The sequence below is a fragment of the Lactuca sativa genome, chromosome 1, assembly GCF_002870075.4.
Source record: "Lactuca sativa cultivar Salinas chromosome 1, Lsat_Salinas_v11, whole genome shotgun sequence".
In the NCBI taxonomy this organism is placed as follows: Eukaryota; Viridiplantae; Streptophyta; class Magnoliopsida; order Asterales; family Asteraceae; genus Lactuca; species Lactuca sativa.
Window position 1 is genome coordinate 203,474,363 of NC_056623.2, and position 17,084 is coordinate 203,491,446.

The following is a 17,084-nucleotide window of genomic DNA, read 5'->3' on the forward strand; positions in this document are numbered from 1 at the left end:
TACTATATGAAGAGATACTATTACATACTATATGAAGAGATACTATTCCATACTATTACATAGATACTATTTCATAGATACAATACACGATAACATAAGAGAACACACAATAAAGAGAAACCGGGAGGAAGATACAATACACGATAGCAGAACAAACATAATAAGGTGCTATAGCATGGAACAATCACAGGATCTAACTATACCAATGAATCACTAACGCATTGTTCTAAACAGAAGGTGATATTTATATTGGGTATACATGATCATATAATCTTAATGTGGATGTTCACGGCTTGCAATCATTGCAGAGGTCGAATTTGGTTCCAAGAATCTCTTGACAGGGAGAGCATTTAGTATCGAATCTAGCCATCACATTATACCTTAATACTCAATTTAAGGCAATTAATACAATAGTAGTCACTTTATACAATACTACAGTACTTACACTTTACAAACGACAAATACAAAAGGATATGATTTCAGTTATTATATTATTTTCCTTATTACCTTTATTTTGTTTCACACCCACATAATCGATGAGGTAAATTAGATTTGAATAATAATAATTGTATAAGGGAATAGCCTTCACTTATATAGAGGTTCAACCTTCAAAACAGTCGAGTCTTGGTAGAAGACTACATTTTATACTAGTAGGAAATATGGGATTTTCTAGGGTTTTCATACTTATACAAACTTTTCTTCATACATTTACAAGTCTTTTCTATACAGTTTTACTAATCAAAGACACATAAATACTTATGAATTCACCAGATTTATTGCTGATACTCGCTTTCAAAATAACTTGTATTCTTAGGTCACAAATAGACAGGTACGACGACCAGATTTTGTGAAGACGGAGCAGTCAAGACTCGTCTTTTATTTTGATTATTCATTATGTTGTTTTATACTATGAAAGAACACACATGTAATTAAAATTATAATATTAATGCAATGGATGATGTTGTTTCTTGTTTACTACTTTGCATTGTTGTGATACTTTACATGAAGTCCTCCACCCTAGAACGTTTCCGCCGTTCTCGGTTTTAGGGTGTGACAAAATGTATATTTTAAAAATGAAAAATTGTTTTGAAAATTTTACGTTGTTACACATTGTCTTCCAACTTATCTAGTTTGTCAAACATTCTAGTGAACTTGTGAACTGAATCGGCCACTGTCACACTACAAAACCAAGAACGGCGGAAACGTTCTGGGGCGGAGGACATCATGTACAGTATCACAACAATGAATTGTAGTAAACAAGCAACAACATCATCCATTGCATTAATAATATAATTTTAATACAAGTGTTCTGACATGTTTAATAGACACTAAAGTATAAATCAAAATGAAAGATGAGTCTTGAACGAGCTCCATCTTCTCTAAACCTTGCATCGGTATTTGTGTACTGTTGACCTGAGGATACAAGTTATTTTGAAAGCGAGTATCAGCAATAAAGCTGGTGAATTCATAAGTATTTTAGTGTCATTACTTTGATAAGTTGCTATGAAAGACTGGAGAATGTTTAATGAAGCATATATTATAACTGTGAAAACCCTAGAAAATCTCATATTTCCTACTGGTATAAAAGGTAGTCTTCTACCAAGACCCGAATGTTTTGAAAGTACGCATCACTGTAAATGTGACGGTTTTTCCCTGTTTAACTATTATTATAAAACTATAGTCTACCTCATCGATTATGTAAATGTGTCACAAAATAAAGGTAATAATATAATTATATAAGTATTAGTCTACCTCATTGTTTATGTGAATGTATCACAAAATAAAGGAAATGAGCTAATAACTTAAGTATTATCCTTTAGTACTAGGATAAACACGACATAGAAATTTTCCGAATAGTATTACCGTAGACATCCGTAGATGTACATTTACCTCTGTTGCTAATAGTTGGGTGTAGGAATAGTTAGTCCCTTAAAGTATACCTATAATGGTATCAACCGTAGACATCCGTAGATGTGCATTTACCTCTGTAGCTAACAGAGGTCATAGGATGTTAGGTTTTGGGCATTCTAACACTCCTAAGTGTACATGCAACCCTAATAAACCTTGGATATATGTTTTCCCTAAAATACATGTAAATAATAATTTCCAAGGTTTACACCCTAACTAGCATGGCATGAAGAACTAGAATCATAAAACACTAGAAGAATGACACGCCTTTTGATAGTGATTGATTTCTTGGAGTTTGAGAGCCTAGCACCAATAATGTGAATGCCTCAAGTGGAATCACAAATCATCACAAACTTGGAAAAACCTTGAGAGAATAATATGCTATGTAGAAGTCGGCCACCACAAAGTATCACACAACTAGTTGCCATTTCTTGCAATATGTGCCTCTTTATATAGTGTGGAGGATTAGGGTAAACCCTAATAACCCATGTCTTTTCCTTTCCAAGGATCCATGGGTTAAAAGCTCCATGGATCATCCATGGACCCCCATGCATGCTTAGCCCATTCTGAATGAGTTTAAGCCCACATTATATAAAATACAATAGCCCATGTTTAATTAGTCTTCCTTTTAATCACTAAATTAATTCATAAATAATTTAAGACTAAAAATAATTAAATAACATGACTTCATATTAATATATTATAACTTATAATATATTAAAAAATCATAAACATACTATTCTCATAAGATTATCTATATAAATTATTCGGGTGAAGTGCAACCCAAATTGACCATATCGGGTCGGGTAAAGTATATACCAAATAAGTTATGGACTTAGACACCTTATCCAACATAGGAATGGTTAGTCCCTTATAGTATCCTTTTGTACTAGGATAGACAGATCTAATCTACCTCATTGTTTATGTGAATGTGTCACAAAGTAAAGGTAGTAACATAATAATATCTACACATATAATATGTGATAGTATCTTATCATATACTATCTATGTAAAAGTATCTCTTCATATTGATGTATCTGTGTAAAAGTATCTCTTCATATTGATGTATCTATGGACTCATGAAAGAACTGACTCATTGTATGATTTCTTGTTCTAGTAATAGTATTAGTAACTTCAAAAACTACGCCTATTGAAGCTTACTAGTAATATGACTTGTACGTATGAACATGAATGTATACCCTTCCTACCCAAGGGTATTGAAATGACTGATAGAACTTTTATGTCTATATATGTATACATAATATATGACTAATAGTTAGACGACCTTCAGACGGATAACCGATGCGCTAAACCCACATCCCAACGAGGAAAATGAGATAAAGCGAACTAGCCTTCCTAAGTCCTTTAAACATTACTTATACAACTATACATACATAGGCATAAATTTGACAATATAAAAGTATGAAAGAAGTTTTGTATAAACCATTGAAAAGTTTAGTAACTAAGAAAGGATGACTTGATGTCAGCTTTCTAAAACAATTTGAAAGCAGTTTGTTTGATAAGAACAGTTTAAAGCAAAAGGAAACCTTTGTTTGAAACGCAATTGTAACAGAGTTTGGAAAGAAACATTTAGTATGAAAGACAGTTTGATAAAGAGTTTTAAACGAGTAAAAACGTTTTGGAAAGCCATTTGAAGTAATCTGTTTGGTAAAACAGCTAAAAGAGTAGTAAATCCATTTGTATGCTACGTGTTAATCACATGTGATTGATCTAATAACTAGCATGATTCAACTTGTATCCCCCCATGAAAGCATTTAAAAACATTTAAAAGGTCAATTTAAGGGGTATGAACTCACCTGTAGTGAGCGGATCGGATTGAAGTGTCAGACAAGTGCTTGATGTCAAGTGAAGACTTAAACACACACAATGATCCTAATAACATATGAAGACATATGTATATATATAATTAGTGATTATAACACTAATTAATAATGTATAAACATCCTAATGTGAGGAAAACACTTTGTTCAAAGTGTTAGGAGGCCATTGGGTTGCGAAAAAGGAGTGCAAGGCCTTATACGGGAGTTTATGGTCAATAAACCGTGTTTGTTGGAGTTTACGGTCTAAAGGAGTTTACTCCTGACCATAAACTCACAATTAGGTCAAGAAATGAGGCTTAAAACTATAAAGACTTAAGTGGTTAAGTGCTCCAAAGCTTTAAGAAGAGGCTAAGTGAGTTTAAGGTCCAAAAATGACCCTAACTTGTGTTTACGGCCTGGGGACCACTTCCCCATGAGTTTACGGCCGTAAACTCATGGTCTGAAGTACCAAATCGAAGTTTGAAGTCCCTAACTCAATGGTGTAAGGTTCCATGTTAATATCCAAGGCTTACTAAGGTGTTAAGGGCATCAAAACACTCCTTGGGGGTGTTTACGGTTTTAGGAGATTCCCAAACCATAAACCCATAATCATGGGGGGTTTTTGGTGTTTTTCAGGTGCTACACTCATCAAGGAAAGGTTCTATGCTAAGTACTAAGCGTAAGGAAGGAGCTAGGGCACACTTTGGCACCTTTATTAGGGTTTACGGTTCAAGAACATCTTGAACCCTAAACACCTTTGATCCATGGCTTCTTGGGTGATTTCTTGATGTATGAAAGTGTAACAAGCCTTAAGACACTCTAGGATAGATGTACTTACTAGATAGAGGCTTGAAAAGGTGCTAAAAGTCCAAGAACACTAGTGTGTGTTCTTGGTGTTCTTGGTGAAACTTGAAGATATACACTTTTGGAATGATTTCACGGATGAAAGTGTGTTAGATCACTTGATTAAGTAATATATCAACTTAATAAGGCTAGAAACACTTACAAGTTGAAGATATAGGAGGAAAAGTCGGATGCTACTTGAGAGGATTTGAGTTCTAACTTTGAAATGGTGAAAAAGTGTTAAAAATGGCTAAGTGCCATATATATAGTAACTAGGGTTTACGGTCCAAATACCATTTGGGCCGTAAACTCCGAACTTTTGAAGTTTTTGAAACTCTATTGTTGTAAAATAAACCCTAGGGCATCCTCTCTCCTGATTTCTCCTAAAGTGTTAATCCTAAAATGCTCAAACTTATTCCAAAAAGCTTGAAAATTAGCACAAACTGTTCTAACTTCTAATGAAGTGAAGGGTTGAACAGAATAGAAAATTTCGGGTTGTCACATCATCCCCACGTTTGAAGGAATTTCGTCTTGAAATTAGGGTTTAGGTAAGGGAGTAAGCATGAATAATTGAGACAAGAAGTGGGGATACTTCCTAATCGATTGCTTCTCGCGCTCCCAAGTGAATTTGGGTCCTTAGTTGATATCCCAACGAACCTTCACTAATGGGATGTGGCGTTGCTTCGTCCGCTTCACCTCTCGGTCGGTGGTCACTACGGTTCTTCCACGAAGGTGAGGCTCTCGTTGGACCCGATCTCGCCGAGTAGGATTATAGGAGTCTCGTCGGACAAATACTTTTACAAGTCTGAGACATGGAGGGTAGAATGTACGCTACTGATTTCGCGGTGTAGGTTGGGTTTATGAGTTACCGGGCCAATTCTAGTAAGAATCTCGGAGGTCCTAACTATCTTGGACTTAGCTCTCCACTCTTTCCGAAGCGTATCAAGCCATTCCCAGAGTGAGACTTCCAAAAGGATTTGGTCTCTCACTTGGAATTCCAAGGTTTCTTTTTCTAGCTTATCTTCCCAGTCAAGGGCCACCCCCTGCTGAGTCAAAGTCGTAAGAGGTTCTGTAATCCGCAAGGAGTTCTGAATGAACTGCCGACAGTAGGTCAGCGAGACCTAGAATTTGGCGAATTTCGTAAGCATCTTCAATGTTGACAAACTCTCAACGGTTTTGATCTTTGGATGGGTCCTCAAGAATTCCCACATCACTAATGGTGTGGTTCAGGAATTCGACTCTTCAATTTCAATAACTCGTATTTTAGAGAATTTCACGTAGAGTTTCTCTGATGGTAATGTTTCTATGGTCCGTTGTAGATGCTCTTCACGATTTCATTCTTACTACGTGAGTAGATAACTAAATCATTTATAAGGAAAATGACGAACTGATCCAAGTAAGAATGCCCTACCCTATTCATTAAGCTCATGAATATTATGGGTGTATTGGTCCTATCAGAAGGATATCACTACGGACTCGTAGCGTCTGCATCGAGTTCGCAAGATTTCCCTCGGGACATCCTTCACTAACACTCGTAACTGGTGATTTTCGGATTTTAGGTCCATTTCTGAAATGCACTTCGTTCCTTGCGGTTGATCAACCAATTCATCTATGCGAGGCAGAAGGTAATGATTTCTAATGGAAGTCCCGTCGAGGTCTGCACCACGAGGACTTCCCAAGGTGTTACCCATCATAGTACTTCTCTCGCCTAAGCACGTTTAACTGTGGAGTTCTGATGGGATCCGATGCATTAGCGTTGGTATGATCGCATCGGCTAAAGTCTGTCTTCTTGAAGAATAAGATCGGAGCCCTCAAAGGTGAGGTTCTTGGTCTTATCATTCCATTGCTGAGTAGTTCGCTAAGCTGTCCGGACTATTCTTGTATCTTTGTAGATGTTTAGACTGTAGGGCGATCTGGTTGCAGGAGTCGTACTGAGTTCCAAGTTTGTTCACATGACGATGCGACTACTCGTAGACTTGGGCAGTCTCCGTCTTGAAGTTCATATTAGAATTCATACATGGTTCATTGATCACGGTCTCGTGTATACGAGTCGTATATAATTAAGATTTAAAAAGTAGTCAAATAAATGATTCTTCTTTAAGCTCACATCCCAACGAGGAAAAGTAGTTAAAGGGGAATCATTAATTCTAAACCTATAGAACCTTGATTATATACCACCCTTATGTATACATTCTTCAGCGATAGGTCAACCTTATGGGTTTTTGGATTGAACTTGACGTACTGTACGAGTGGTACTTCGGGGAGGTTTCTTCGGAAAGGAAAAGAGATATGAGGTACTCCATGCATAAGTACTTCAGTGTTCAGGAATGACGGCTCCGCTAGAAAGGCGATTTCGGAGAAAGAGATGTGCGCATGAAACTTGTATTGCGAGGATCGAGTGGACTCTAGTTGTATGATAATGTCGGGGTCATACGGGAACTAAAGACATTTGATTTGAACATAAGGCGTTACAGACAAAACTCAACAGTGCAACTTTTAACATAGTTAAAGTACTATAGATTTACTACAAGACTATTGTTGCGAACTAGGAAAACTACAAAAGACGAGTATACGCAGCACGAGCGTCCCTTTACTAACAGGATCTCGCAAAAGATAAGACTCTAGTTGCACTAGTTTTGAACATTTTATAAGTCTGTTACAACGAAATGCCTTAAATACATTAACATGGGGCCGGAGTAGACTCTCCTACGGCAGTGATCCTTAGTATTCTCCCGTCTGCGCTGGAGTTCTTTGTTATTGGACAATCCTTCTTGAAGTGTCCAATCTCACCGCATTGGTGACATATCTGGCTAGTACTAGCATTGGTGGTGGAAGTGAAGTGTCGAGTCGGAGTTATGTGGACACGGTTGCTTTCGTTGATCTTCCTTTTTGGACAATTCCTCTTGTAGTGCCAGGCTTCACCACAACCATAGCAAGCTACGCTGATTCCATTGGTAGGGATGGTTCTACAAAAACGAGCAATGTGCCCCGTTTTGTTGCAAGTGATGCATTGCAACACTCGGAAGTTCCCTTGTGATGATAGGTACACTTGTTACACTTCAGGAGGGTTCCCTCATATCGCTTGCGTTTCTTTTGGGTCTGATGCTTTCGTTTCTTAAACTTTGAGTTGGGGCTTTGGGTGTTTTCGACTGCTACCTTTTGTTGATTTCCTGGATCATTACAACGATTAGAAAAGTCAACCCCTTTGTCAGTCTTGTTTGCATTACCAGCGCTGAGGTGTGCAAGGAAAGCTGACACGGCATCTGTTATCGCGGCTTGGAAAGTAGCGGCGTCGACATGAAAGATAGGGGCTTCGTTGTTCGGCTGACTATTTCCGGATGACGACATGATTCTATATCACGAAAGAAAAGGAGTTCGTGAGCTAATATGGTTGAATTTAGATGTAGTCCGATCGTTCATGAAAAGAGTAAGGGTATGTTCTCGAAGGTTTGACCTACATCCCTATGATGCAGTCCTAGTACGGAATAGAAGTATGTTCGCGAAGGTTTGACCTACATCCCTATGATGCAGTCCTAGTAAAGAGTAGAAGTAAGTTTGTAGAATGGTCTCAAGACGTTTGTCGTCCAAGCCGAGGCATTATTGGTTGGTGGATAATATGATCCAACCTTTGAAAGAGACTTGGAAATGTTTCCGGAGTTAATTTACCATAGTCTTATGACTTGACTAAAGCCAATTTCAGATAGACTCCAAAGAAGGTAATTGAACAAAGAGTGACATGGTAGTTAGCCGACTGTCAATAATATCGATGTTTAAGATGTAACCAGTTCGGGAAAATTTTGACCTGGTAGTAGGTCTTACATCACATCTGGAGTAAAAAGTCCTTGACAGCATAAAGGTCTAACTAAAAGTACTTACAGTACATGGTAGTCCCATATAAAAGTGCTACACAGAACACAGACAGGAACACGGTTCTTTAAAATAAAGAAAGAAGGTAAACCATCTCCTACTGGCGACGGTCACCCCTATGGTGAACCCTTAGTTCAGCTAGTTGACGTTCCATATCAAGCAGGTGTCTTTCGTACACCCTCTAGCGTACTCGGAGCTCTATGACTTCGACTCGAGTTTCAGCTAGTGCTTGTAGCAGGGTCTCATGGTTTCTCTCAGATCTCTGACTTGTGTGATCAAGGTGATTGGTGTCAATGGTATGCATTCTTGCATTGGCTTTAACCTCTTCGATACGTTGGAGAGCCGTCCTGCCCTGAATTTCGTTTCGGGCAACTCTACGGATTAGGATTGGTAGAACTCTATCTACTGAGCTCCCTTCGTTTACGTTGTAGAAGCTTTGTTCTCCATTAAACGGCATAGGTTGATCTTGATCTTTGCTCCATGCTTCCAAGCATTCTACCCAAGGAGGCGTCGGGCCATGAAAAGTCGGACGAGGGTAAGGATTTGGAATGGGAGCTACCGGATGTAGGTTCTCAACCTCGGGTTCGGAGTTATCACCATCCGAAAGGTCTTCAACCTGGTGATCATTCTCGGGTTCTTCTCCAAACCATCCAGCGTTGCCTTCATTCGGAAGGTACGGGTTGTCGTGGGGATGGAGTCCAGCCATGTTATCTACACGAGAATTGGGGTAAGGAGATAATTATTAGACGAACTATCTAGATAATTATTAGATAATCTTCATTAGTTACATCACTATTTGTAAAGTGCATACTAGTTATATATACGCAAAACAGGATAGACCTTCGAATAAGTGACCTTAACTCCAAATTCACAAGGAATAGGGGTAAAGCAAAAATTTCATAGATTCTAAGTCTATGACATCCTAGTAGCATATAACCTTGGTGTACCCACTTAGCAATTATTGACCTAGTAATGAAGATCTTTTTAGTTCTCAAGTAAGTAATTATAGTAACACAAAATACTCCCATAGTATTTTAGACCTATGATTTGCTCTAATGTTCTCATTGTGGTAGTGCTGGTAAGTTTTTAGACTTGTTGACACATCACAACCATTCTTGGGCATGTGATAATAACTCATCGGACCAACATAGTTGATCAGGCTATGCCACTCCCAAGACTGACCATACATCCCCGAGCTTACCTATGATATTCAACAATCGTAATACTTTTGTTCTTGTCATTGTGACACGGATTTTAGTATGAATGCAGGCACGTATACTTAATTATATATTTTACTATTTGAAGTATAAACTCTTGGTCAGAGTATTTTTAATCCCATTGTATTTATAGTCGGTATATCTTTTATGGGTTGATATACTTAATTCACTATAAACAATGCTCTGATACCAATCTGTCACGCCCCAAAACCGAGAACGGCGAAAATGTTCTGGGGCAGAGGACGTCATGTACAGTATCACAACAATGAATTATAGTAAACAAGCAACAACATCATCCATTGCATTAATAATATAATTTTAATACAAGTGTTCTGACATGTTTAATAGACACTAAAGTATAAATCAAAATGAAAGATGAGTCTTGAACGAGCTCCATCTTCTCTAAACCTTGCATCGGTACCTGTCTACTGTTGACCTGGGGATACAAGCTATTTTGAAAGCGAGTATCAGCAATAAAGCTGGTGAGTTCATAAGTATTTCAGTGTCATTACTTTGATAAGTTGCTATGAAAGACTGGAGAATGTTCAATGAAGCATATAGTATAAGTGTGAAAACCCTAGAAAATCCCATATTTCCTACTGGTATAAATGGTAGTCTTCTACCAAGACCCGAATGTTTTGAAAGTACGCATCACCGTAAATGTGACGGTTTTTCCCTGTTTAACAATTATTATAAAACTATAGTCTACCTCATCGATTATGTAAATGTGTCACAAAATAAAGGTAAAAATATAATTATATAAGTATTAGTCTACCTCGTCGTTTATGTGAATGTATCACAAAATAAAGGAAATGAGCTAATAAATTAAGTATTATCCTTTGGTACTAGGATAAACATGACATAGAAATTTTACAAATAGTATTAACCGTAGACATCCGTAGATGTACATTTACCTCTGTTGCTAACAGCTGGGTGTAGGAATAATTTGTTGGATAAGGTGTCTAAGTCCATAACTATTTCTGGTCAGTACTTGACCTGACCCGGCATGGTCCATTTGGGTTGCATGGCACCATGCAATTGGATAGACTAAATGAGAGAAATAACACTTGGAGATTATTAATATATTATAAGTTCTAATATATTAATAATATTATTTGATTAGTTTGATCAAGAATTAATTTAGAATTAATTAAGTGATCAAAAGATAACTAATTAAATATATTGGCTGATTATGTAAATCATCCATATCTTGTATAGTAGACTAAGAGGCTCCATGGATTCTCAAGTTGGGTTCCACCCATTGGATGCTCCATGGATACTCCATGGGAGTTACAAACCCATGGGTCATGGAAATGAAGAGTCATGACACATTAGGGTTTACATGGTGTAACCCTAGATGTGTCAACACTATATAAGAGTCCCATTCTCCACCAAAATCGGTTAGACATATGAAACAAAAGGGCTAGGCCGATTTTAAGAAGTGTGTGTTCTCTCTAAAGTCTTTCCAAGAGCATTTGGTGTTGTGTGAAGCATTTGAGGCATCACACTTGGGGTTCTAGGCTCACAAGGTTTCAAGGAACACTTTCAACAACAAGGTATGTAGTTATATCTTTTATATAAAGAAAATTGTACCCCATGTATGCTAGATAGGTTCATAACCATGGAAAAACAATTTTGCACGATAATTAGACAAACATAGATCCAAGGTTATTAGGGTTGCATGGACACTTAGGAAGTGTTAGAATGCTCAAAACCCATCAGTGGTATCAGAGCCTAGGCTTGTTTGTTTGTTATTTGTGCTAAGTTGTTGGAAAAAGTCGATATTGTGCAATCTGCCTAATGAACTCGCCGAGTCCATGGGGGGGATCGCCGAGTTCATGTGTATCTTCATCCTACTCGCCGAGTAGGTTCGTGCACTCAACGAGTAAGAGTTTCATAATGCAAATTTTCGACTTTTGTTGCTGGAAATGGACTAGAAACATTACCCTAAACAGTTTTGGTACTTGAAAACTTGTTTTAAATGGTGTAATGTTCTTGCTAATCCATTTACAACAAATAGTTATCAAAATTACAAAGTTTTAAGTGTAATTTTTGATTCCTGAAAGTGTTCATGTTCATGTTCTTGATCTTATGATGTTTTGATGATCATAGGAATTGTTTGTAACCTATATGGTAGATTAATTCTTGATCATTATGTGTTTTAATGGAGTCCATAATTTGTCTTCAAGTTATGGAAAACCAAAAGTCACTTTGCTTTAAAACCATTAAAAGAACACACGGGTTAAAAAATGAAGAGTCTTCATTTTTAATACCCTAATTAACTCATAAGTTACAAGAAATGAATAGTTTTGAAAGTTTACAAAACTTGCCCTCAAGTTTTGGAACAAGTAAAGTCTTGTTAAAACTTTAGTTCCTACCCTTAGAATTTTAAAAGTTAAAATTCAACCCTTATACTTATAATATTATAAGTTAATAATATATATATATATATATATATATATATATATATATATATATATATATATATAAGATCAAAGTCGTCTTACCGCTAGTACACCTCATTCACGAAGCCAATCTATAAGGTGGGTATAAGGTTGTTGCCTATAAAATGGCAACTTAATGGGTGTCCACTCTCACCCACCGCTTGCTTGACTTATGGAGGGTCGTTAGCTGAACGGGTAGGACAAGGACTTACAAATTCTAATTAAAAGTATGATGAATATTATAAAGTAACTAAATGCTTTTATTAAATTCCCAATCTTAGTTACTTTAGGAAAAATGTGAATAAGGTGCTAATCCATGAAAATACACATTACACTTTGTTTAAGTCATTGGTGGAGCGTGTGTGGTTAACTGGCACACTAACTTAGACTTAACAAGGTAGGTAAAGGGTGACTTAAGGTTTATGATAGTATCGGTGGAGCGTGTGTGGTTTACCGGCACATTGATTGAGTGATAAACTTTAAGGGTACCAAGTGATTTGCATGGTTACTTCACACCTCGTTTTGTGATCCTCGGTATCCCAATCACAATACTTGGAGGGCACACTCGAGATTGAAACATGCCTTTGAAAAGTTCATTGAATCTCAAAAGAATCTAGGAATTTCTAAGAAACCAATCAAAAAACTTAATATTTAATATTTCGGTTTTCGTGGTGGAAATTGGTGAATCGTCATTCACCTACCTTTCAAATATGTTATAGCTTGGATTACGGCATACCTCTTCTAAGTTATAATATATTGTGATTGGATCCTATCCTTAATATCACATTTGGGTGTTTTATTAAGGACTCTCTTAATATCTAAACTAATCTTGTCCTCATCCTTCAGATGTCTTCAAACAATGCTGCTTCTGGCTCTAATCCTAATGGCTCCTTTACCCTTATGAACTTGTGTGGGAAAGTCACTTTTGATGGATCAAACTTCAATGAATGGATCAGGAACATTAGGATGACTACCCGCTACAAGGACAAAGAATATGTCCTCGACAAGGAGCTTAAGGAGATTGATGAGACCACTGCAACTCCCCAGGAGATCGCTGACTTTCAGGCACATGAAAGGGATGCTACCAAAGTGGCATGCATCATGATGGCCACGATGACAGCGGAACTCCAAAAGTCCTATGAGGACTTCTACCCTTTTGAAATGCACCAAGATCTAATGGAAAGATACCATCAAAGTGCACGACAAGAGAGGTATGAAATCATCTGCTCCATTATAACAACCATGATGAAGGACGGGGAATCCGTCACGAGCCACATGCAGAAAATGCAAAGGTATGTGGATCGGTTGCTGAATCTTAATGTGAACTTCCCTGGGGAGCTTGCAATAGATATCATTTTGCACTCCTTACCATCGTGCTATGATCAATTCTGAATGACATATCACATGAATAAGGAAGAGGTCACACTCAGCAAACTTCAGGGTCTTCTCAAGACCGCAGAAACAGGTCTTAAGGGGAAGTCGGTTGTTAACACTCCTACTCCAAACTCTGCTTCGGTTTTGGCAATCGGGAAAAATCGAGGGAAGAAGAGAAAGAGATCTTCGAAGGGTACCAAGGCTAGGACCCTTGGTGGCTCTTCTTCAAGTGGAACCAAGAAAGGTTTCATCACTCCTTCTTCTGACCCAAAAGAGGCTGAATGCTTCTATTGCCATGAAAAATCACATTGGAAGCGAAACTGCCCAAAATACCAGCAAGATGTGAAGGATGGGAAAGTTAAACCCAACCATGCAGGTATTTACACCATCTTATCTAATAACTCACCCCATTCTAACTCTTGGGTCCTTGATACCGGTTGTGGTATTCATATCTGTTCTATTTGCAGGGACTAAGAAGAAGTGAGAATGTGGAGCAAGGAAGAATAAACATAATCATGGGGAATAGGAAAGCTTTACCTGTCACCAAGATTGGAGTTTATACTTTATCGCTAAGTAGTGGGTTTAGTTTATATTTGAATAAGTGTTGTTATTCGCCAGAAATGGCAAGAAATATTATTTCCTTTCATGCATTGTATAAACAAGGGTTCACCTTTTCATTTGATAATGAAGTTGGTTCTATTAACGCTTTCTTTAATAATGTTCTTTATTTTAAAGCATTACCTTGTGATGGCGTGTATGAAACAGTATATGTGGTTGATAACTTAGGAAATAATGTATTGTGTATTGATTCTGTTAATAATAACTTGGATAAAGCATCATTATGGCATTGTCGTCTTGGACATATAAGCAAGAAACGCATACGCCAACTCCAAAAGGATGGAGTATTGGAGTCATTTGACGTAAAGTCAGATGATAGTTGCGAATCATGCTTAATTGGGAAAATGACAAAGTCACCCTTCACAGGTTCTTGTGAGAGGGGTGAAGGTTTGTTGGTTCTTGTACACACGGATGTTTATGGGCCCTTCAAACATGCCACAAGGGATGCTAATCGTTATTATTTGACTTTTACTAATGATTACAGTAGATATGGATATGTCTACTTAATCAAGAATAAGTCAGAGACTTTCGAAAAGTTTAAGGAATTTAAACAGGAAGTCGAGAATCAATTGGGCAGGAACATTAAGATGCTTCGATCCGATCGAGGTGGTGAGTATCTTAGTTCAGAGTTCCTTGACTATCTTAGGGAATGTGAGATTGTCTCACAATTGACACCTCCCAGGACACCGCAGTTGAATGGTGTGGCTGAGAGGTGTAATCGAACCTTCTTGGATATGGTTCGTTCCATGATGAGTCGAGCTTCACTACCAATCTCATTTTGGGGGTATGCCTTAAAGACTGCCGCCCATATCCTTAATCTAGTCCCCACAAAGAAAGTTGCTAAAACTCCTCATGAGATGTGGACTGGTAAAGTACCTAAACTAGACCACATCAAGGTTTGGGGTTGCGAGGCTTTCGTGAGACGCGAGACTCATGATAAGCTCGAACCTCGAAGCGAGAGGTGTATTTTCATCGGCTACCCACAACAATCCTTTGGTTACCTCTTCTACAGACCTAGTGAAAATGTGGTCTTTGTAGCTAGGAGGGCTTTCTTTAGAGAGAGAGAGAGAGAGAGAGAGAGAGAGAGAGAGAGTTCATAAGCCAAGGAAACAGTAGGAGGCAAGTTGATCTTGAAGAAATTCAAGAGTCAAGCGGTGAAGGAACTTCAAACCCTAGCACTCAAGTTGAGGAGGAAACTCCTGTTGAGCCAATTGACAAGTATGTACCTCTGAGGCGTTCCACAAGGGTTAGGAATGCACCTGAGCATTACTATGGATTCCATATTACTGCAGAAGGTGATACACTTATCAGTGATGAGACATTGATAAGTCTGGATGAACCTAACAGTTACGCAGAAGCCATGGCAGGCACTGAGTCAGCCAAGTGGAAAGAGGCAATGGACAGTGAGATACAATCCATGTATGACAATCAATTTTGGAACTTGGTTGAGAATGTACCGGGTCGTAAGATAGTAAGCTGCAAATGGATCTTCAAGAAGAAGACCGACATGGATGGTAAAGTACACACTTATAAGGCACGACTGGTTGCAAATGGTTTCTCACAAACTCCAGGAGTTGATTATGATGAGACTTTTTCTCCAGTGGCCAAGATTAAGTCTATTAGGGTTCTGTTAGCCATAGTTGCATTTCATGACTATGAAATATGGCAAATGGATGTCCAAACCGCTTTCCTTAATGGAAAGTTGGCTGAGGATGTCTACATGAGTCAGCCAGAGGGTTTTGTCGGTACGGAGTACCCTAATAGAGTGTGTAAGCTTGAAAAATCCATTTATGGGTTAAAGCAAGCACCTCGCAGATGGAATCTTTGCTTTGATGAGAAAGTCAAGGAATTTGGCTTTTCTAGGAGTGAAGATGAATCTTGTGTATATGTCAAGGCTAGTGGGAGTATAGTTAGATTTTTGGTACTGTATGTGGATGACATACTGCTCATAGGAAATGACATCCCAACTCTGTAGGAAGTTAAGTCCTGGCTTGGGAAGTGTTTCTCTATGAAGGACCTAGGAGAAGCTGCCTATATTCTAGGGATAAGGATCTTGAGAGACCGGAGTAATAGACTAATTGGACTTAGTCAAAGTACCTACTTGGATAAGGTGCTGAAGAGATTCAGCATGCAGGACTCCAAGAAAGGAGAGTTACTATACCTATCTAGAGTATCGCCAGATTGAATAAGACACAAAGCCCTAGCACTGAGGCTGAGATAGCAGAAATGAGTCGAATACCTTATGCTTCGGCTGTAGGATCGATCATGTATGCTATGACATGTACTCGACCTGATGTAGCCTTTGCCCTGAGCATGGTTAGCAGGTATCAGGGGAACCCTGGCAAGGCATACTGGACTGCGGTAAAGAATATCCTCAAGTACCTACGGAGGACTAAGGACTGGGTCCTTACCCTCAGGTGGAGTGATGACTTGAGGGTTGTAGGGTATAGTGATGCTAGCTTTCAGACTGATAGGGATAATTTTCGCTCTCAGTCAGGCTGGGTCTTTACCCTAAACGGAGGGGCAATCTCTTGGAAGAATTCCAAGCAAGAGACAGTGGCTGATTCAACTTGTGAATCAGAGTATATTGCAGCTAGCGAGGCAGCAAAGGAGGCGATATGGCTGAAGAACTTCATTGGAGACCTTGGAGTTGTACCAGCTATTAAAGAGCCAATGGAAATTTTCTGTGATAGTGAAAGCGCTGTTGCCTTAGCCAAGGAACCAAGGGATCATGGGAGATCCAAACACATCGACAGAAAATACCATTTTATCAGACATCGAATAGAAGAAGGACTCCTCGTGGCAAAGAGGGTATCATCGGATGAGAATCCAGCAGATCCCCTCACGAAGGGACTGACTCGGGCTAATCATCTCCATCATGCTCGGAGCATAGGGCTGAAGGATGATATTAGATTTAGTAGTTAGATAACCTCGAAATTTGTAAAGTGTAATTGACATTAGATGATGAATAAAAGGTGTTTTATTTATGAGTA

The 17,084-nt window shown here is 38.3% G+C and overlaps 1 pseudogene; it reads right to left on the bottom strand.

Annotated features, from left to right (window-relative positions):
- Positions 1-6,225: 6,225 nt before the first annotated feature.
- On the bottom strand, positions 6,226-6,344 carry LOC111900977 (5S ribosomal RNA; annotated as a pseudogene).
- Positions 6,345-17,084: the final 10,740 nt, after the last annotated feature.